The sequence below is a fragment of the Tursiops truncatus genome, chromosome 2 (genome assembly GCF_011762595.2).
Source record: "Tursiops truncatus isolate mTurTru1 chromosome 2, mTurTru1.mat.Y, whole genome shotgun sequence".
NCBI lineage: Eukaryota > Metazoa > Chordata > Mammalia > Artiodactyla > Delphinidae > Tursiops > Tursiops truncatus.
In genome coordinates, this window is record NC_047035.1 from 35,269,681 (window position 1) to 35,293,260 (window position 23,580).

Genomic DNA, 23,580 nt, shown 5'->3' on the forward strand with positions numbered 1-23,580 from the left:
TTTAAACAAAACCTAAATTTATGAAATATCATGCTCATTATCAAAGATGACTATTATTTTCAGCACATATGAAATAATCCAAAGTACTCATTTATTTATTTGAAATAATAATTATATAGACGTTAATTTTGCAACCATCCCTTACTTAATGAACAACTGGGTATACGACACAAAGTTAATATAAGAATCCAAAAGATACTAAAAACAAATGGTTTGAGTCCAGAATCTGTCACTTATAAATCTACGTGTCCTTGCAGCAAATTATTTGCTCTATCTAAACTGCACATTGCTTGCTTATAAAACAGAAACGGTACCATCATCTACCTCACAGGATTACTGACAACAAATAGTAAGTGTTAAGGCATTTATAACCTCTAAGTAAGCACTAAATAATTCTTAGCTGTTAAATATTGACATGTAAACATGCAATGAACATTCATACTAAATCTGTAAGTTCTTCATAAGTACTTTTTAAGTAAATATGTAAGTTAAACATTCAAATTCATGAATATTTTTAACAAATACTTTTTTGAGCAAATACTACTATGTATCAATGTAATGGGAATGGGGATAAATAAGAGACTAAGATAGACAATCTTTGCACTCATATAATTTATAATAAAAGGAAGGAGACATTAAGCAGACATTTGCATAAATATTAACTAATCATAATTTTAATAAGTTGGTAGGAAGAAACTCTTGAAGGTCAGGACCTGAGGCAAACTTTGACATGTATTACCCTGTACTTCTTTCGGTCATTCACCAACTGAAATATTTTTTTTGGTACCATTTTAGAAGTCTCCCTTTTAAACTATTCTTTTCCTTTTCCTTGTTTTAGAGACTAACAGTACACTGTATTTAAATTAGTACCTTTCCAATCCTGACTCACATTACACTTCAATAAAAAAACAAAACAAAATATATAAATGTAAGTTTTAACATTTTTGCCTCAATCCAAAACATTACCATATTAGATAGGGTAGGTAGGCTTAGATGATATAATGTCTCCCCCAAAATTCAGTGACAAGGCTCTACTATTTTCAACATTTTGCTTCTAAGCTTTTAATAATGGTCATCTCAGTCCTGGTTAGCAAGAGGAAGGAAAAAACAAAATAGAAGAATATGCATAGACGTTTATAAGGGCCAGGCCGGGGAAGTAGCAAATAATGTAAGCTCATATTCCCCTTGGCTGGCAGTCAGCGCATGGCCATGCCTAACTGCAATAGAAGGTTAGGAAGGAAGAAAGAGAGAGTAGATTTTGGTGCACAGGATTTAGTCTTCGTCACAATGGTCTCAAAAAGCTGTATTCTGGAGTATATGCCACCCACTTCAGAGACCATTACTCTACATTAAGTGGGCATGTGAACCACATGAGAGCCTGTTAAAATCCAGATTCCTGAATTCCATCCCTAAAGATTCTGATTCAACAGGTTTTGGATGAGGTCCAGAAATAAGCATTTTAAGCAAGCACTCTAGGTGATTCCGATGTAAGTGGTCCAAGATCATAGTTGGAAAAACACTGCTGTGGACCTCTGGTTCTAAATATGTGATTCATAAACACAAGCTTGCAAAAGGAGGAAGGTACCCTAATCTCTCCTCTAACCAGAGTTTGTTTCAAGTATGAAAAGATAAAAAGAAAACAAGGATATAAATATATCTGTATAACTGAGTCACTGTGCTGTACAGTAGAGACTGGCACAACACTGTAAATCAACTATTATACTTCAATTAAAAAATAAGTATTTATAGAAAATAAAATTTTTTAAAAGAAAACAAGGATAGGTATAAGACCAATATACTATAGAACAATGCTTCTTTTAGGAGCCTTCAGAAGATCATGTCCAAAATGTGAGTGCCACAAATTTTTTAATATCATTTACTGCTCTTCTGCTATTTTTAAATTTTACAACTTCTAGGAAAAAAAAGAATATTATAAATACAAATCTTACATTGATATCAAATTAATTCTGAGCCAAATCTAAAAAATTAGAAAATCAGCCAAAGGCTATCCCAGCAAAACAAACAAAAATTTTATTTTCAGGACAATTGTTCCAGCTTGCCTGGCTTGCTGGAATCTAAGCCAAAGCTATCTACCACAATTAGGAGTAACAGTAACATGGGAAAATAAATAAAAAGGGTCAAAATCATGAAGTCTTAGAGCATGTTCAGTCCAGTCTCAAACTCATTTAGTTGAGGATTTAATCATCAAATTTTCTACATGGATAAAATACAAGAAGGCCAACAACATTTATAATTTTACTGAGCCCTATCAAGCTTTAATTTATTTTGTTCCTACTACAAAAAAGAAAAAAAAAAGTACAGGTTGACATTATAAATCAAATTTACCTCTGCTTAAAAAAAAAGGGGGCTTCCCTGGTGGCGCAGTGGTTGAGAGTCCGCCTGCCGATGCAGGGGACACGGGTTTGTGCCCCGGTCCGGGAAGATCCCACGTGCCGCGAAGCGGCTAGGCCCGTGAGCCATGGCCGCTGAGCCTGCGCGTCCGAAGCCTGTGCTCCGCAACGGGAGAGGCCACAACAGTGAGAGGCCCGCGTACCGCAAAAAAAGGCACTGAGGCCATCCTCCTCACTCCCCCCAAATTAATACATTTTTCTTCTTTTAAACCTATAAGACCATGGCTACTACATTTGTGCCCTTTCTATATTTCCAGATTCAGAAAACAGAGCTATTATAAGTTTGATTTTAGTATCAGAGTAGTGACACTTGCAGAGTCAAAAATCAGAACCCCAGAAAAGGAATGCCTTCTGAAAGAAGTCGAAATCTATAAAAGAGTGACTGCATTTGTTTGGGTTATTCTGTTTGGGTTTTATGAAGGAAAAATAGCTCAGAAGTAATTTAGTTTAACTCTCCATTTTAAGATAAAAAACATATATAAGTGCCTAGTCCAAGGTCATCCCAGTTAACGTTGCACCAGGCATAGAAGTCACATCTCTTGGCTCCTATTCCAGTATTCTACTTCAACACAATGTTTTTGTACCTTTTGTTACCTAGTTAGGTGAAATGTAAAATAGACATCAAATTTGGGAGATAATGCCAGGCACATTTTTTAACTTGTCTATAAAAAAAGGAATGAACAAAATAATTGGGTTTGTATGTTAATGATTACTAGTGCTCAGCAAACTTCGGCTCCAACGATACTAGTATTCAACTGAATAGAAAGGCATATGGACTCAGGAGACATAAACTAAGGGGAAAAAAAGAAGAAAAAACTGTAATGTAACAAAAAGCCTCACAGTTGTTTAATACTCAAAATCTTTTCTGATAAAGAAAAGTCATTAGAAAAAGCAGAACTGATTGTGTTTCATTGACTATGAAAACTAGGCCTATTTCAACATGAGTGTTGGTTGATTAATCAATAAAATTAGTTAAGGTAGGGAATCATAAAAACAATTCCTTACACATTCCATTTTACCTTAAAACATATACATGAACATCTACTCACCAATCTTCTGATGTGACTTGGCTAAGGTTTTTCTCTGAGTACGGGTCTTCTGATTGGAGTTTTGCATCAGGTTTCTTTCAATAATTAATTATCTATAATTTCTTATGGAACTATCATTAGAATATATTTGTATGATTTTATCTCATATAATATCTAATTTTCAAACAAATTTCTAAGTAACTCAACTTTACAATCTTTCTAAAAATAGTTTTAACACAAATGAATTTTTCGCTTTCTTATTTCAACAGTTTTTATTGTTTAATTCAGTGATTATAATAAAAAGTTCTATCAGGATAAACTGGTTTGAGATAAATACAACTGATTCTTGGAAGCATAAACGCCAATTGCTGGGAACAAGTATGCAGCTATGCTAGAGAACAGTCTGTTACTCTAATGGAAAAGGTTTAGTGTATTATGAACATCTGTCAGTGTGTTTCACAGAAGTAATTAAGAAAATAAGTTAAATGGTTAAGGGGAAGTTATTAAATGTGCATGTATTATATCTTGTATTCCTTATTTTTGGCATTTATCTTATTCCACCTGTTTTATTATCATGGCTTTCTACCTTACCACACAAGGTCTTTAAAATCAGGAACTATGTCTTCATTTCTCCAAAGCTTAGAAATATGCCCAACTACAGGAGGAGCTTTATGTATGCTTATTGCAAGAATGAAAGAGCTGAGATCTCTTAGTAACTCATCAAGTTGTCTAAATTTCTCAGAAATTTCCTTTACAAAATGGCAGTAAGGATATTCATATCTTGTTATATGAAATATGTGTCCTGGTATAGAGAAATACCTTAAGTCAGAAATATTGGGAAGTGCATTCTGAGTAAAGTAAAGAAATGATACTGGGGAAAATGGCCCTGGGAAAGGAGGTAACTATGGAAGGGCATGATGAATGATCTTAGTCAAAGTCACCAAATTCCAAACTCATAATTTCACTTAATTTTTCAATATTTTAGAATTTTAAAAGTCATCAGTAACATATTACATTTGACAGGTCTAAGACAATCTTAAAATCTATAGCTAATGATATTTTAGTTCAAGTTTAATATCTGGTCTATCAATTCTACTTCAACATACTGATCAAAGAAAATGCCTGATGACTAATTTGATCTCTTAGAGACTGGATATAAAATTACCTAGGGGGGAAAAAAGTATAAAGTACACAATGATATAAGGTATTTATACACTGGTAGAAGACAATTTTAAAAGACTATGGACTACTGTTTTCCAGTCTGGCAGTTAAAAAGCTTGGAAATTTATTTAATGTTGAAATTATAGTTCACTACCTAAGTAAATAATGTGGCATTTAAAGTTTTGAGAGAAAAAAATATTATGGCTTCATTACAAAAATATGAAATATCTTCCTTTTACCTGCTGGGCCAATTGTTTATTTAATTTATAGAATTATTTTAAATGAATTTTTAAAAATCTTCAGCTATTTCATATATCAATGCATTAATGTACATTTAACTTTAACATGGCCCCACACCCTTAAAAGTTGTATCTTAAAGAATAAATTAAAAAATACTTTAAGAAAAAAACAATTTAAGTGTTCTCTTTGCACTTCTGAACATAGTGTTTTTACAGTGTACTATAAATGCCTGTCTCATATCTGTTACCCCCTTACAGAAAATAAACTCTACTTATCTTCTTCATTATCATATTCCAGTCCCAGGCATAGAGTTGCTATTTATTACGTTTTTATTGAATGAATTAATATTTCACTTAGGATCAATTTCTTCTTAAGATGTTCTAGTTACACCTTCCACAAATTTTATCTCATGCCAAAGGTACAAATAACAACGACAACAAAAAGAGCCTGATGTTTGTTTTAGATTCGCTTTTCCCACAGTTTGGAAATTATCTACTAAAGTAGATGGTCAATTATATCCTCAATACCCTTTAAAAATTCAATTAGCAGTTCTGGTTCCAGTGAGGTGGAATAAAGACCAGACTCCTTTTAGCTCCCAGCAATTCAACTATAAAACCTGGACAGAATGTTTGAAAACTGTGCAAAAAAAATGCTAACAGGCAGATCAGGGAAGAACATCAAAATTCAAAATACCACTGAAACAGTGGTAAATTTAACATTTCTTCCCCTCTTATCTCTTGCCTGAACTCAATGAAGCCAGGAACCAGGAACCCAGAAGTGAGTACTGTGTGATGCAGGTGAGATCCAGGAGAAATTCTCTAAACCAGGGGTCCCCAACCCCTGGGCCACGGACTGGTAGTGGTCCAGGACCTGTTCGGAACTGGGCTGCACAGCAGGAGGTGAGCAGAGGGAGCGCAAGCGAAGCTCCATCTGCATTTACAGCCGCTCCCCAACACTCGCATTACCACCTGAGCTCTGCCTCCTGTCAGAGCGGCAGCATTAGATTCTCATAGGATCATGAGGCCTACTGTGAACTGCGCATGCAAGGGATCTAGGTTGCATGCTCCTTATGAGAATCTAATGCCTGATGATCCGAGGTGGAGCTGAGGCGGTGATGCTAGCGCTGGGGAGCGGCTGCAAATACAGATTCTCATTAGCAGAGAGGTTTGACTGTACAGAGACCATAATAAATTAATTGCTTGCAGACTCACATCAAAACCCTATCAGTCAGTGGCAAGTGAAAACAAGCTCAGGGTTCCCACGGATTCTGCATTATGGTGAGTTGTATAATTATTTCATTATATATCACAATGTAATAATAATAGAAATAAAGTGCACAATAAATGTAATGCACTTGAATCATCCCAAAACCACCCCCCGCACCCCCAGTCCATGGAAAAATTGTCTTCCACAAAACTGGTCCCTGGTGCTAAAAAGGTTGGGGACCGTGGCTCTAAACTCTTAAAGCACTGATAAAGAGTTGGAGAAATCCCTATGTTCTTTTCTTTTTTTCCTTCTCCTTTTTTCCATACCACAATTGCCTGGGCAGTCCCACAGCAACTGTGATAAGTGAGGCCGGAAATGAGAGCTTACAGGAGCCAAAACTCTGAGGAAGGTGAAGCTAACTCTCAGAGAAGCAGTGACAACCAAAAGGGCAGGGCCAAACCCTGTAGGTTTTTTCTGTATGTCACTGTCTTCCCACCACACAGCCCTGGATGTAGTGCAACTGCTGAAGAGAGCAGTTTCTTCCCTGAGGAACAAAAAGCAGACTGCAAGGAAGCAAAGAATACCTAGGCAACAACTGAGAAGGGAGACCAGGAAAGCAACCCCATAAAGCTGTTGTGAACTGATGGACTCACTCTTGACCTGCCCATTTATGGATGAATCTGAGATCCTAATTAGCATACCAAAGATTTAAAGACCTTCAGTAATGAGTAGACCCACAGGCAGGTCCTGAGTGACCACTAAGGGTGCACTGAAGGACAAACCCAAATAGCATGGCAAAGTCTTGTAAAACAGAGCTGATATTAGAATCACAGCCCACAGAAGTCCACAAAAATATCATTATTCACAGGATCTAAGACTCAGGGTCTTATAATACAGGATACAAACTCAGAAAAAGACAATCAACTAACTCCAGTGTCAAGATGATGCAAATGTTGGAAGGAAGTTTGGCAGTTTTTTATAAAGTTAAATACACATTTACCATATGACCAAAGAATTTTACTTCTGAGTATTTATCCCAGAAAAATGAAAACCTACGTTCACATAAAAAACTATACATAAATGTTCACAGCAAATTCATTTGTGATAGGCAAAAGCTGGAAACAATCAAGATGTCCTTCAATAGGGGAATGGATAAATAATTGTGGTATATCCACAGTTGTTCAGTAAAAAGGAATAAATTATTGATACACACAACTTGGATGAATCTCAAAGACAATGCACTGAAAGAAGCCAGTCACAAAAGGGTACACACCATCTGATTCAGTTTATTTGACATTCTAGAAAAACAAAAACTATAGTAATGGAAAACAGATCAGTGTTTGTCATCAGAGGTAGAATGAGGATGTCATGGTGTGACTATGAAGTGAAAATACAAAGGATTTGGGGGGCATAATGGAACCATTCTGTATCCTGATTGTGGTGGTGGTTAGAAAAGAAAGTCAGTTTTACTATATTATTATTTTAAAAATAAATTTTTAAAAAGAGATAAAAGAATTTTAATTAGGGCATCACAAACACATACATCCATAAGTAAACTGTTTTCAAGGAATATGTCACTTTAAATAATAAATTCAACTATATAATAAAAATTACAGTGGAATATTTCTAAATTATCTACATATATTTTCATGACTGAAAAGACACTTTCCATAGTTGCTAAAATATGGAATTATTCTGCATCAAATTTCTGACAACTTATATAATAAAATGAAGAGATATCTCTAACAAATGCTATTCATGGGACTTCCCTTGTGGCACAGTGGTTAAGAATCCACCTGCCAATGCAGGGGACACGGCTTCGATCCCTGGTCCAGGAAGATCCCACATGCCACGTAGCAACTAAGCCCGTGTGCCACAACTACTGAGCCTGTGCTCTAGAGCCAGCAAGCCACAACTACTGAAGCCCGCGTGCCCTCGGGCCCGCACACTGCAACTACTGAGCCTGTGTGCTGCAACTACTGGAACACGTGAGCCTACAGCCTGTACTCTGCAGCAATAGAAGCCACTGCAATGAGAAGCCCGCGCACCACAACAAAGAGTAGCCCCGGCTTGCCACAACTAGAGAAAGCCCGTGCACAGCAACAAAGACCCAACGCAGCCAAAAAATACATTTTAAAAAATAAATTAATTAAAAATAAAGTACAAATGCTATTCATGATTCTTGATGGAATATTGAATTTAAAAATATATAAATAACATTTTGGGAAAACTGGAGAAATCTAGACTGGACTGTAAAATAGGTGATATTATTATATCAGTGTTAAACTTCTGGCATATGATAAGGGTTTTGTGAACAATACCCTTATTTTTAGGGACACATGCTGAAGTACTCAGGGGTGAAATGCCATGATATTTGCACATATTTTCAAAGAGTGGAGGGAAAAAAAGTGAGCCATATATATGTATAGATAAAGCATGTATTAGAAAATACTAACATTCATGAATCTAGGTGTGCAGTGTATAGGTGTTCATCACACTATTTTCTCAACTCTTCTGAAAGCTAAAAGTTTTCAAAATAAAAAGGTGAAAAAAAGAGGCATAACAACAACAAAAAGGTGAAAATAATAAATTCACAAACAAATAAACTTTATGTAGTATTTATAACCTCTATTGAGATGTAGAATTTTTTACACTTGAAAGCTTGGTGTCTTCACTCTCTTTTGCCCTAATGGGTCTTCTACCTGAAGTGTAAATAGAATCAATTTGACTTGAGGCTTTATGGGCATCTACCCTGGAGATGAAGCTCCTATACCATAAAAGACCTTATCCACACGTCAAATACTACTTGGGATCATAATCCCTCATAAAGAAGCTTTCTAAGATAAATTATTCATTGCTATATTAAATCTCCAACCAGAAATGGCAACTAAACTACTGCTCAAATAGATGACTGCCTTTCTAGGCAGAATCAATCAACAGAGTCCAATCTGGACAGCCAGTGCTTTTGTTAACTTGTATATAATAGCATCTTAAAATATTTTGTCAACTACAATTCCTAACTTTTTAGTATTCTGAAATGTTAGTCAATTATTCAATATATAAGAACTGAGTACCCACTACATTCTTTCATGGTGTAAAAAAAAATTGCAAAATGTATTAGATAATTCATTGTTTATTCTAAGCACTGGATTTACAAGTAGATAGTTGCATACATAGTATGATTTAACGGCTGCTATGAAGATATCTCACACACACACACACACACACACACACGCACACCCTACCACTCGCCACCAAAAACAGTATATGACTTCACTCCTTGTTTAAACTGCAGAGAGTCCAGAGGAAGAACTTGTTTCTGACCAGCCACTTAAATCTTCAATAAACTAAGTGATCAGATCTTTTCCTGAGAAAAGATTTAATAAAAGGAAGAGGGAGATATCATGAAGACAATGAAGATAGGAGAGAAAGGATATAAAAAGGAAAGTAGAGGTAAAACAATTAAACTTTGTATACTACAGTAACTCAGAGTAGGCTTTCATTAGTCTCTTACTTTACTCAAAGCAATTTTATAATCAAGCTGTAGACAGAAAGAAGGCTACAGAACATACACAATTGGATCCAGTATCATCAACCAATTACATATAGTTGTGCTAGTTAAAACTGTAAGTTATGCTTTAATTGAGATGGCTGAAAGCTTGGGAACTTTTAGGAGAAAGGATGAGAAGCAGTAAATAACAGGCAGAATTCTGAAGGCAAAAATAAAACTTTTGTTTAAAATAACAATATGGCTAATGTTTATTCTTCACTAATGATGACTTATTCCTATACTGACTTGCCAAACATTAAATTCTAAAGTTTCTCCCTTTTGACAAGGTAAAAAAAAAAAAAAAAAAAAAACCCAAAGAAAAAAATGAGCCTTGACCTTGTTAGCTATTTTCAAGTAATTAAAGAGCTTTTATATGGAAGGTTGAGTAAGCTTTTCTGGATGCCTTGTGAAGGGATTTAGAACCAGCAATGAGATAAATCTGGGCTCAGTAAAAGAGAGGATACTGAATACATTGGAGCCATGTTTTAAAAAAAGAAAAAGAAATGGCATATGTTACCTTGAAAAGCAATGAATTTTGTCCTTTTAAGTGTTTGGATAGAAAATAGAATACTATCAGTGTTTTATTTATTTATTTTTTTTAAAAGAAAACTATTAGTGTTTAAATTGAGAGTGGGGCTCACTAGGACTATGAGGGGAAAATAGAGATTAAAAATCAACCAAAAGTATAAACTGGAGCCATTCAAAAACAAACAGGGGCTTCCCTGGTGGCGCAGTGGTTGAGAGTCCGCCTGCCGATGCAGGGGACACGGGTTCGTGCCCCGGTCCGGGAAGATGCCACATGCCGTGGAGTGGCTGGGCCTGTGAGCCATGGCCGCTGAGCCTTCGCGTCCAGAGCCTGTGCTCCGCAACGGGAAAGGCCACAACAGTGAGAGGCCCGTGTACCACAAAAAAAAAAAAAACCAAACAAAAAACAAACAAACTCTCTTCATGGCGGTGACATGCTCATGTTCAACAGAGGCAAGCTTTTTTCCTGGTTTGTGTTCACAAGGAGGGAACAGTTGAGAAAATGCACAGGGTCCTTCTAATGTGAAGGCAATTACCAAAATAACTGGTTGCAAACAACCAAAAAACTAACCCCATCTTCATTAAGCAAAAAAGGGCATAAACAAGAAATAGAAGTTTGAAAATCCAAATTAAGGCCAGAAAATCAGGCTTAGAAGACAAGTGGAAACAAAATCAACTACAAAAGGAGCAGGAAAAATAACTGTATTATATTTTAGTGGAACAAAGAGCATGGCTTAGACTCTAGAACATATTTCTCCAACATCAGGCCACTATCATGGCTGCTGGATACTGGACCATTGCTTCCACAAATGAATCCTAACAGGGGAAGGATACTAGACAGTAAAAAATTAATAAATTTCTTGCTTTGGGGGCATATACAATCCCATCCAAATAGAATAGAATCCACAAATGCAACTGCCTCCAAATCAAACTACAAAACTTGTCTAGTGTTTCTGGTAATTCTCATTCATGGTACATGATTTCCTTGTGGCTTTTCATATTCATAGGAAATAATCTGTGGTATTTCTTTGAATTTTAGGATAAAATATATTCACCAGGGAATCTGCATTTGTTTCTGTGAGGTGCTTAGAAGCACTATCAGTCACAAACTACTTTAAACTAAATTCACAAATTTACGTTTTTTTGTACAGTCCAGGTGATACGAATTTGAATTGAAAATTCATTCTAAGATCATGGTTACTACTTCTCAGGGACTTTTCTTAAACCCCTATTTTGTCCATCTCTAATGCATCTTTCTTTCCATTTTTCGGTCTTCTGGGAATGGGTGTGTGTGTGTGCGTGTGTGCACACACATGTGCATGCGTGTGTGTGAGTGATGGGTGAGCAGAGGTAGTACAAGCGTGACTAATCTCTCTCCAAATGTTTAGAGAAATGACATCCAAAAAGGAAATATGAAATATTCAACAAAACATGTATTCATAAAAATGGCTAATTAAAGACATTATTAATTTTCTGGAGTTATAAAGGCAATATTAAAATGATTTCATTAGGAGGGAGTGAGGAGCAAACTTTTCTCCACACATTCCTAACAGAAACTTTCTTAGTTAATTAAGGTAATGATTTTAAACATAAATTCACCTAATAGAATTTTAAACTTAAAGAGTTAAATATATATACAAAATGTCAAGAATAGACAAAAAAAGAGTTAAATATATTTATTGTGGGAATAAATATATTGAGTAGAGTTTCTATTTAAATTTATTTAAGATCACAAATTGTATTTTTAATAAAATAATTTCAGATATCGAGGGTCCTTTCTATAAGAGGATTTAAAATTTTTTTTAATAAGGGTAATGTAATGTTTTGCAAGTAAGCTCACATGAGCATCAATCTATTTCACTCAAAGCAAGACACATGCTATAAAAAAATCAAGTCAACAATGAAAAGGTTTTCAAGTATTTCCATTTTTCAAATTTTAGTCTAAAATACTATGGGTATTTAGGAGAGCAGATGGCTCAAAAGGATAAATATTTGGAGCTTAACATTTTAAATAAAGACTATACCCTTTATAATAGAATGATTTCTGTGACAACAGACTGTTCTTATGTAACTATTTTGGGATAGGAAGAAAATCTGTTTTAGCTTAACACTTTAATATAAAACAGAAAAGATAGTTTTGATTTAACGGTGCTTCAATTTATAACTTGAATTTTATGTTACTGTTTTGGCGTAATATTCAAGAATGAATATAGAGGGCTTCCCTGGTGGCGCAGTGGTTGAGAGTCCGCCTGCCGATGCAGGGGACATGGGTTCGTGCCCAGGTCCAGGAAGATCCCACATGCCGCGGAGCAGCTGGGCCCATGAGCCATGGCCGCCGAGCCTGCGTGTCCGGAACCTGTGCTCCGCAACGGGAGAGGCCACAACAGTGAGAGTCCCGCGTAACGCAAAAAAAAAAAAAAAAAAAGAATAGTGTATTTGTATTAATTTAACAGAGAACAGGTAAGACATATTTGATTTGTCTTCCAAAGAAATGTTTACTTTGTGGCACTATTTGATATTTTATGTATTCTAATTTCAGCAATCTTTGGCAGTAGCTGTTATTTGTATGTCTTTCAGTTGAAACAGTATCAGTCTTTATTTCATCTCTTTTGATCCAAGAACCCAGAAGAAACTGACTTAGAGCTGATGACAATAATAGCGATCACGATGCTAAAGACCAGATTTCATCTTGGTATATTATAAATGTCAAGATATAGTAGCAACTTCAATAGTAAGCTGTCAGAAGGACTTTATTGACCTATTCAGTACCACGTATGAATTGCATGACCATCTTGTAATTCTAAGGTGAACATTAAAAATGGAAATATTTTCTTTTAAAAAAACCTGAAGCAAAATTTTATCTATATATAAAAACTGGATTCAATATTCTATATTTACAGAAGAATATAGAAATGGGACAATTAAAACTATCTGTCCTTTCTGCACCTAAAAACATTACTTTCAAGGATCTACTGCCACACTATGAAGTGTGGCTATCTACTGCCACACTATGAAGCACATTATTTTCCAGTAAAGGCAAGGAATATGAGGGGAAAATATTAGAACTAAATAAAGACTCAACTAAATCAAGATATAAGACAGTAACTACATACTCCTTAAACTTGACAGTTGTATAACATTTAAGCTTGCCAGGTATGTTAGTCAGCTCATGCTGCCATAACAAACTAACAGATTAGGTGGCTTAACCATCTGAAATTGGTTTTTTCACAGTCCTGGAAACTGGAAGTCCAAGACCAGGGTACCAGCCTAGTTAGGTTCTGGTGAGAGCTCTCTTCCTGGCTTGAGTGGCCACCTTCTTGCTGTCCTCATAGTGGTACCCTGATCTTGGACTTCCAGCTTCAAATGCTGAAGCATGAACTAAGTTAAACCAATCAGCACATTCTAACCCCTTGCCAAAGTAATCACTTCAGGTATACTACCTAAGCCAGCCAATACAATCAAAGTGAGTCTATGATCGTCCACTGGGAATTCAGAGACATAGAAGCTTTCTCTCAATATCAATAACCTAGAATTGCTGTCTACTTTGTCAGCCTGTGAGAGGGCAAAGTTGAGAGAAGTATAAAAAATAAATATTGATAAATAAGCCAATTAACCAACTAATCAATCAAAACCAAAAAACACAGCTGGAGCTCTGATTAAACTATACTTGAACCCTAACTACCTATAAACTTGTTAAATTTTATAAACCAATATATTCCTTTTGTAGTTTAAGCCAAGTTGAGTTGCATTTTCTGTTGTTTCCTAATTGATAAAAACACAATTTAGTAGATTAACTTTCTCTTAGAATGATAATCCAGAAAAATCTTAAGACTCGAACTGTCCCACAAGAATAAATAAAAACAACCTATATGATAGAAAACAGAAACTTTCTTGTATCATGCCATACCCTATTTTCTGCTTTACCATTTGCCACCAATCTGTCATTTAACTGATTACTCATCGACTAAAAGATACCAGCAAGGGGTGGGAGTACCAAATTTATACTAACTGGCTGTGTTTGGGCTTATGGTATTTGTGTGTGTGTGTGTAATGTCAAATCTTTAATGCCTGTCAGCTCTCTTTTCATAAGCCAGCAGGTGAGCAGAAAGCAATTATTAACCCTTAGTGTAACATTCTAGAATTGTACTGATAATTAATACATTTTCTCTATCTTTGAGAGTCAGAAGGATCCCTGACATCAGGGCTCTACTCAGCAAACAGGCTAGAGAGGACCCAATGCCTCTGAATCTATAGGAAAGTGTTGACAATAAAACTTGTGAAGCTTTATTTTTGTTTTATCTTGGGAGAGACTATATGATACAAAGAAAGCTGAGTCTGAAAGCATAATTCATTGAATTTAATCCATGCATTGTCCAGATAGCTTACAATGGGTTCATACGTATATATACCCCCCTTTTAAATTAATCCTAGGCCAACTATTTTAAATTTGAGCATATTCCTTTCATTCTTTGTAACACCTGCCAAGTTACATTTTCACACAACTGCAAATACTGTGTGCATATAAATTATGCTTTCTAATTTTCTATATATTTTCCTATGATACTGTAGTACTTACAATTATAAATCTAATGGTTATGCAATGATCCGCTAAACAGATAAACAATAATTCAGATAGCAATCTATATTTAGACATTGTCATATTTGATATCAAAATTTTAAAATAAAGGATGAACTAATGTAACATTTTGGATTATTTCCTTAGGAAAAATAATCAAAAATGGATTTATTGAATCAAATCATAAAACATTTTTGTAGCTTTTGATAGAAATGCCAAAATTCTTTCCAAAGTTGTATGATTTACATGGAAACTAGTAATATCCAATGCATCAATTCCTATAATAGCTCAACTGTTACATTTTCTGAAACTCAAGGAAAATTTCTGAAAATACGTTCCATAACGGGTTTACCTGTGATGCTTCTTAAAAAGAGACAAATTTCTGGAATTTACCCCTATTCTAGAATCAGAATCTCTCAGCTGTGACCTAGGAATATATAATTTAATAAATTCCTAACCTTTGTACAATAAAATTTGCCCAATAAAGTTTGAGAACTATTCTAGTTAAGTACATATAGTGCTTTCGCAGATTATCTAAATAACTCAAATTATAAAAATAATGACAGCATCTACTGAGTGCTTTCCACTTAGCAGAATCTGTTCTAAGAGCTCTTACTTATATTACCTCATTTAAGCCTCACAATAATCCTACGTGGCAGGTAAGATTATTATCCCAGTTTTACGGATATGAAAACTGAGGCCCAGTGGTTAAGAAGCCCTGTTAAGAGGAAAACATACTATTTCAATCCAGGTTGTCACACGAGGATCTGAGCTCTTAACTTTTGTGCTATATTGTCTTGCATGTCAATTATTTTCCCAGATACTACTCCACCATAAATACTACTTACCAGATGTTCTACCTGAGGGTAAGGAAGCAGATCTGATTAAGTGTGCTACAGAAAAGATAAAGCAGTATAAAATAAAAGGAGAGAATTAAGTATAGGGAGTATAAAATATAGGGAGAAATAATATTTGTAAAGCACCTTAAAAAGAAAATTTATACATATAGTGCTATTTTTATATTCATGTATATGTGAAAAAGACATATCACGACCTGGCTAACTAGCAGCTTCTGAAACGTGATGATGCACGAACTAAACTTAGATCCACTTTAACATAGCTCATATAATATGTAAAGTGTTTTGAAAAAGAGACTTCTCAGATTCCAAACCCTGAATATATATTCTGGGATTTATAATCAAAGAGAAGCAAATTATTATATGACTGATGACTGGAATCTATGTACCATACATTTGTATTGTAGAAGTAATTCTAGTATTTCCACAACTTAATATATAAAGTTATTAACTTTTGAAATATGAATAACTTAGAACTTAGGGTGATTTATGGGAATAGTCAAGTATGTACAATTGCATTAATAATCTCCATGCTTTTCTGGATCCAGCCCATTTCATGCACACTACTGTCAGTTAATTATCCTTTTAATGACAATTCCCAACATGCCTTTCCTGCTCACAAGTTTTCTTTCCTTTGCCATTCAAGTCCCTTCCTTCAATCGTTTCCCATTACTTTCTTTTATGTATTTAATGCACTGCACATTCATTATTTGCCAAACAATTCCTATTCTTTTTTTTTTTAAAATACCCACAACTGTGCTCCTACAATCTACCTTATCTCTGGATATTGATAATGCAAACACTCTTTCCTTTTCCTTAATGAAGCCTTTGGCCAAAAGGAGATGGACGCTCCCTTTCGAATACTCTATACTTCTTTTTTTTTTTTTTTTGACACCTTTACTGGAGTATAATTGCTTTACAATGGTGTGTTAGTTTCTGCTTTATAAAAAAATGATTCAGTTATACATATACATATGTTCCCATATCTCTTCCCTCTTATGTCTCCCTCCTTCCCACCCTCCCTATCCCACCCCTCTAGGTGGTCACAAACTACCTACCTGATCTCCCTGAGCTATGCGGCTGCTTCCCTCTAGCTATCTATTTTATGTTTGGAAGTGTATATATGTCCATGCCACTCTCTCACTCTGTCACAGCTTACCCTTCCCCCTCCCCATATCTGCAAGTCCGTGCTCTAGTAGGTCTGTGTCTTTATTCCCGTCTTACCACTAGGTTCTTCATGACATTTTTTTTTCTTAGATTCCATATGTATGTGTTAGCATACGGTATTTGTTTTTCTCCTTCTGACTAACTTCACTCTGTATGACAGACTCTAAGTCTATCCACTTCACTACAAATAACTCAATTTCATTTCTTTTTATGGCTGAGTAATATTCCATTGTATATATGTGCCACATCTTCTTTATCCATTCATCTGTTGATGGACACTTAGGTTGCTTCCATGTCCTGGCTATTGTAAATAGAGCTGCAATGAACATTTTGGTACATGACTCTTTTTGAATTCTGGTTTTCTCAGGGTATATGCCCAGTAGTGGGATTGCTGGGTCGTATGGTAGTTCTATTTGTAGTTTTTTAAGGAACCTCCATACTGTTCTCCATAGTGGCTGTATCAATTTACATTCCTACCAACAGTGCAAGAGGGTTTCCTTTTCTCCACACCCTCTCCAGCATTTATTGTTTATTGAGTTCATGCAGCTCAACATCAAAAAAACAAACAACCCAATCCAAAAATGGACAGAAGACCTAAATAGACATTTCTCCAAAGAAGATATACAGACTGCCAACAAACACATGAAAGAATGCTCAACATCATTAATCATTAGAGAAATGCAAATCAAAACTACAATGAGATATCATCTCACACCAGTCAGAATGGCCATCATCAAAAAATCTAGAAACAATAAATGCTGGAGAGGGTGTGGAGAAAAGGGAACACTCTTGCACTGCTGGTGGGAATGTGAATTGGTTCAGCCACTATGGAGAACAGTATGGAGGTTCCTTAAAAAACTACAAATAGAACAACCATATGACCCAGCAATCCCACTACTGGGCATATACCCTGAGAAAACCAGAATTCAAAGAGTCATGTACCACAATGTTCATTGCAGCTCTATTTAAATCGGCCGGAGATGGAAACAACCTAAGTGCCCATCATCAGATGAACGGATAAAGAAGATGTGGCACATATATACAATGGAATATTACTCAGCCATAAAAAGAAACGAAATTGAGCTATTTGTAATGAGGTGGATAGACCTAGAGTCTGTCATACAGAGTGAAGTAAGTCAGAAAGAGCAAGACAAATACCGTATGCTAACACACATATATATGGAATTTAAGAAAAAAAAATGTCATGAAGAACCTAGGGTTAAGACGGGAATAAAGACGCAGACCTACTGGAGAACGGACTTGAGGATATGGGGAGGGGGAAGGGTGAGTTGTGACAGGGCGAGAGTGAGTCATGGACATATACACACTAACAAACGTAAGGTAGATAGCTAGTGGGAAGCAGCGCATGGCACAGGGATTTTGGCTCGGTGTTTTGTGACAGCCTGGAGGGATGGGATAGGGAGGGTGGGAGGGAGGGAGACGCAAGAGGGAAGACATATGGGAACATATGTATATGTATAACTGATTCACTTTGTTATAAAGCAGAAACTAACACACCATTGTAAAGCAATTATACCCCAATAAAGATGTTAAAAAAAAAGAAAAATTGAAATTCTGCAGATGAAAGGTATAAAACTGACATGGAGGACTTCCCTGGTGGTGCAGTAGTTTAGAATCTGCCTGCCAATGCAGGGGACACGGGTTCGAGCCCTGGTCCGGGAAGATCCCACATGCCGCGGAGCAACTAAGCCCATGCGCCACAACTACTGAGCCTGTGCTCTAGAGCCTGCAAGCCACAACTACTGAAGCCTGCACGTCTAGAGCCCGTGCTCCACAAGAGAAGGCACTGCAATGAGAAGCCTGTGCACCACAATGAAGAGTAGCCCCCGACTGCCGCAACTAGAGAAAGCCCGGGTGCAGCAACGAAGACCCAACGCAGCCATAAATAAATAAATTTATTTTTTAAAAAAAGACATGGAAATTCACTAGGGGAACATTAAATATGAATTGGCAATAGAAAGAATTGATGAAATTGGAGATAAAGGAATGGAGATTAGGTAAACCAAAGAACAGAGAGAAAAGAATAAAGAAAGATGAACAGGGGCTCAGAAAAGTCTGGGACACCACCAAAAACATCAATGTATGTGTAATGGGAGTATCAGGAGAAAATAAAGTGAATGAAGCTAAAAATATTACAAGGAAAAATGGCTGAAAACTTCCAAAATTTGATGAAAAACATTGGTCTACACATCTGAGAGTCTCAACCAACTCCAATTAAGATAAGACATCCACAAATAAACCCACTACAGTGAAAATGTGAGAGACAAAATCATGAAAGTAAAAAGAAAACTGAATTATCACATATTATGGAACTCCAATAAGATAAACATTTGACTTCTCATCAGAAACAGAGACTAGAATGCAGTAGAATGAATGATATAAATATTTAGACCACTGAAAGAAAAAAAATGGGTCAAATAAAAATTTAAGTCCAGGGAAGTAATATTTCAAAAATGAGGACAAAATAAAGATATTCATAGATAAATAAAATAGGCAGAATTTATTGTTAGCTGAACTACCTTACAATAAATACTAAAAAACTTTCAAGACTGAAAGCCAATACCCCAGAGTAATTACAATATACACGGAGACACACAGACACACACAATGAAGAGCGAAGGTAACTGTGTAGGTTAATTATAAAAGACAGTATAATTGTATACTTCTTTTTTTCTTAACTGATTGAAAGAGCAACTGTATAAAATGATGTTTGTATGTATATAGAGAAAGACCTAATTATATTGTTGGGCCTATAGCACATAAAAACAAAATATAATTGACAAAATAACACAAGAAGCTTGAGGGACAAAGCTGTGTTGGGTTAGGAAACATACTAGATGATAACGCCACAAGAACAAATGAAAAGAATAAAAAATAGTAAGTAAGAATATTAACATAATGAACACTTTTATACACACATACTTTGTTTCCTGAAAAGATATAAAATTATATAACCTAATTATAACAATTTATGTGTTGGGATTGTAACATTTTTGAGAAAATATGTATAATAATTGTTTTTAAAAAGGGAGGAAAATAAATAGAGCTGTACAGTATTAATATTTCTATATCTCACACAAATTAAGTTATTATAAATAAGTAGGATCTGTTAAGATATTTGTTGTAAGCCACAGAGTAACCACTAAGAAAATACTTCAAAAATATAGTGAAAAATTGTTAAAGATATTAAAATGTTACTCTGTTGGAAAACTGGATGTCCATATGCAAAAGAATGAGTTGGATTCTTACCTTATGCCTTACATAAAAATTAACTTAATATGGATCTAAGACCTCAATGTAAGACTTAAAACTACAAAACTCTCAGAATCAAACGTAGGCCAAGGGAATTTCCTGGTGGTCCAGTAGTTAAGGCTCTGCACTCCCAATGCAGGGAGCCCAGGTTCGATCCCTGGTCAGGGAACTAGATCCCACATGCCACAACTAAAGATCCCACACACCGCAACAAAGATCCCACACACTGCAATGAAGCTCCTGCATGCTGCAGCTAAGACCTGGTGCCACCAAATAAACAAATATTAAAAAAAAAAAAATAGGCCAAAAGCTTCATAACATTGGATCTGTCAGTGATTTCTTGGATAAGACATCAAAGGCACAGGCAAAAAAAGAAAAAGAAAAAGACAAACTGGACTTCATTAAAATTAAGAAATGTTCTTCATCAAACAACAATGTCAACAAAGGTTAAAGGCAACCCACAGAATGGGAGAAAATGTGGGCAATTAATATACGTAATAAGGGATTAATATCCACATTATACAGAGAACTCCAAAAACTCAATAACAAAAAAACAAATAACCCAATTCAATAATGGGCAAAGGACTTGAATAGACACTTCTCAAAGAAGACACACAAATGGCTAATAAGCACATGGAAAGATGTTCAACATCTCTAATTATCAGGGAAATTGAGGTACTACCTCACACCCATTAGGATGGCTACTATAGCTTAAATGTGGAAGTAATCTAAGTATACTTTGACAAATTAACTGATAAACCAAATGGGCTATTTGCATACACTGGAATATAATTCAGCCCTAAAAAGGAAGGAAATTTTGATACGCTGCAACATGGATGAACTCTGAAGACATTATGGACATTATGTTAAGTGAAATAAGCCAGTTACAAAACAATATATACTGTATGATTCTACTTATATGAGGTTTCTGGAGTAGTCAAAATCATAGAGACAGAAGTAGAATACTGGTTGCCAGGAGCAATTCCTGGGAACTGCAGAGAAGCACAGAACTGGAGTTAGTGTTTAATGGGTACAGAGTTTCATTTGGGGAAGATGAAAACGTTCTGGAGATAGATGTTGGTGATAAGTGCACAAAAATACACACATAATACCATCAAATTATACACTTAAAAATTGTTCAGATGGTAAACTTTATTGTGTGTATTTTACCACAATACAAAAATTTGGGGGGAAAGGGGGTGATTCTGGCACTTCCTTAAAATGTTAAAATATGAAGTTACCATATGACCAAGCAATTCTACCGCTTGCTCTATATTAAAGAGAAAAGACAACATACTTCCATACAAAAACCTTTACAACTAATGTTCATAGCAGTATTATTCATAATTCCAAGAAGTGGGAAAATCGCACTGTCCATTAACTGATGAATGGATAAACAAAATGTGGTATATCCATACAATGAAATAATATTTGGCAATAAAAATAATGAAGTATTGACATGTGAAACAACATGGATGGACTTTGAAAATACTATGCTCAGTGAGAGAAGCCAGTCAGAAAAGGAACATATTTATTTATTTATGCAAATTATCCCAAACAGGCAAATATATAGACAACGAGTAAACTAATAGTTGTCTAGGAGCGGGGAGGTTGGGGAGTCGTTTCTGGGGCAATGAAAATATTCTAAAAAACTGATGGTGGTGATGAGAGCACAACTCTGTGAATACAATAAAAACCATTAAGAATTGGAATTGGCCAGCAAGATGGCAGAGTAGAAGGATGTGAGCTCACCTCCTCTTACAAAAACACCAAAATCACAACTAACTGCTGAACAACCATTGACCCAAAAAAAAAAAAAAAAAGAAAAGCTGCAACCTACCAAAAAAGATACCCTACATCCAAAGACAAAAAGAAGCCACAACGAGATGGTAGAAGGGGTGCAACTGTGATAAAATCAAATCGCATACTCGCCATGTGGATAACCCCCAAACTGGAAAATAATTATACCACAGAAGTTCTCCTACACAAGTGAAAGTCCTGAGCCCCACGTCAGGCTTTCCAGCCTGGGGGTCTGGCAACGGGAGGAGTAGCTGCCAGAGAATCTGGCTTTGAAGGTCAGCAGGATTTGATCGCAAGAATTCCACACGACTGGGGGAAACAGAAACTCCACTCTTGGAGGGTGCATACAAGGTCCTGTTCACACCAGGACCCAGGGGAAAAAATCAGTGACCTGTGGGCCAGGCCTACCTGCCAGTATTGGAAGGTCTTCTGCAGTTGATAGCAATATAATCTTACCTCAGGAAACAAGAAAAATCTCTAATAAACAACCTAAAATTAAACCTAAAGCAACTAGAGAAAGAAGAGCAAACAAAACCCAAAGGTAGTATTAATAGAAGGAAAGAAATTATAAAGATGAGAGCAGAAATAAATGAAATAGAAACAAAGGAAACAACAGAAAAGATCAATGAAACTAAAAGTTGGTTCTTCAAAAAGATAAACTGAATTGATAAACCTTTAGCCACACTCATCAAGAAAAAAAGGGAGGGCTTCCCGGGTGGCGCAGTGGTTGAGAGTCCGCCTGCCAATGCAGGGGACACGGGTTCATGCCCCGGTCTGGGAGGATCCCACATGCCACAGAGCGGCTGGGCCCGTGAGCCATGGACGCTGAGCCTGTGCGTCTGGAGCCTGTGCTCCGCAACAGGAGAGGCCACAACAGTGAGAGGCCCGTGTACCGCAAAAAAAAAAAAAAAAAGAAAAAAGGGAGAGGATTCAAATCAATAAAATTAGAAATGAGAAGGGAGAAGTTCCAACAGACACCACAGAAATACAAAGGATCATTAACAACTATATGCCAATAAAATGGACAACCTGGAAGAAAGGAACAAACTCATAGAAAGGTACAATCTCCCAAGACTGAACCAAGAAGAAATAGAAAATATCAACAGACCAATCACAAGTACTGAGATTGAAACTGTGAGTAAAAATCTTCCAACAAACAAAAGTCCAGGACCAGATGGCTTCACAGGCGAATTCTATCAAACATTCTGAGACGAGTTAACACCTATCCTTCTGAAACTATTCCAAAAAATTGATGAGGAAGGAATACTCCCAAACTCATCCTATGAGGCCACCATCACCCTGATACCAAAACCAGACAAAGATACTACGAAAAAAAATTACAGGCAATATCACTGATGAACATAGATGCAAAAATCCTCAACAAAATACCAGCAATCCAAATCCAACAATACAATAAAAGGATCATACACCATGATCAAGTGGCATTTATCCCAGGGATGCAAGGATTTTTCAATATCCACAAATCAGTCAGTATGACACACCACATCAACAAATTGAAGAATAAAAACCATGATCATCTCAATAGATGCAGAAAAAGCTTTTGACAAAATTCAACACCCATTTATGATAAAAACTCTCCAGAAGTGGGCACAGAGGGAATATACTTCAACATAATAAAGGCCATACTTGAAAAACCTACAGCTAACATCATACTCAATGGTGAAAAGCTGAAAGCACTTCCTCTAAGATCAGGAACAAGACAAGGATGTCCACTCTTGCCACTTTTATTCAACATAGTTTTGGAAGTGCTAGTCACAGCAATCAG

The 23,580-nt window shown here is 35.9% G+C and overlaps 1 protein-coding gene across 19 annotated transcripts in view; it reads right to left on the minus strand.

Annotated features, from left to right (window-relative positions):
- The window catches only part of GPHN (gephyrin), a 617,381-nt gene that overhangs the window by 465,970 nt on the left and 127,831 nt on the right, over positions 1 to 23,580 (minus strand). The gene's annotated exons all lie outside the window — the stretch shown is intronic.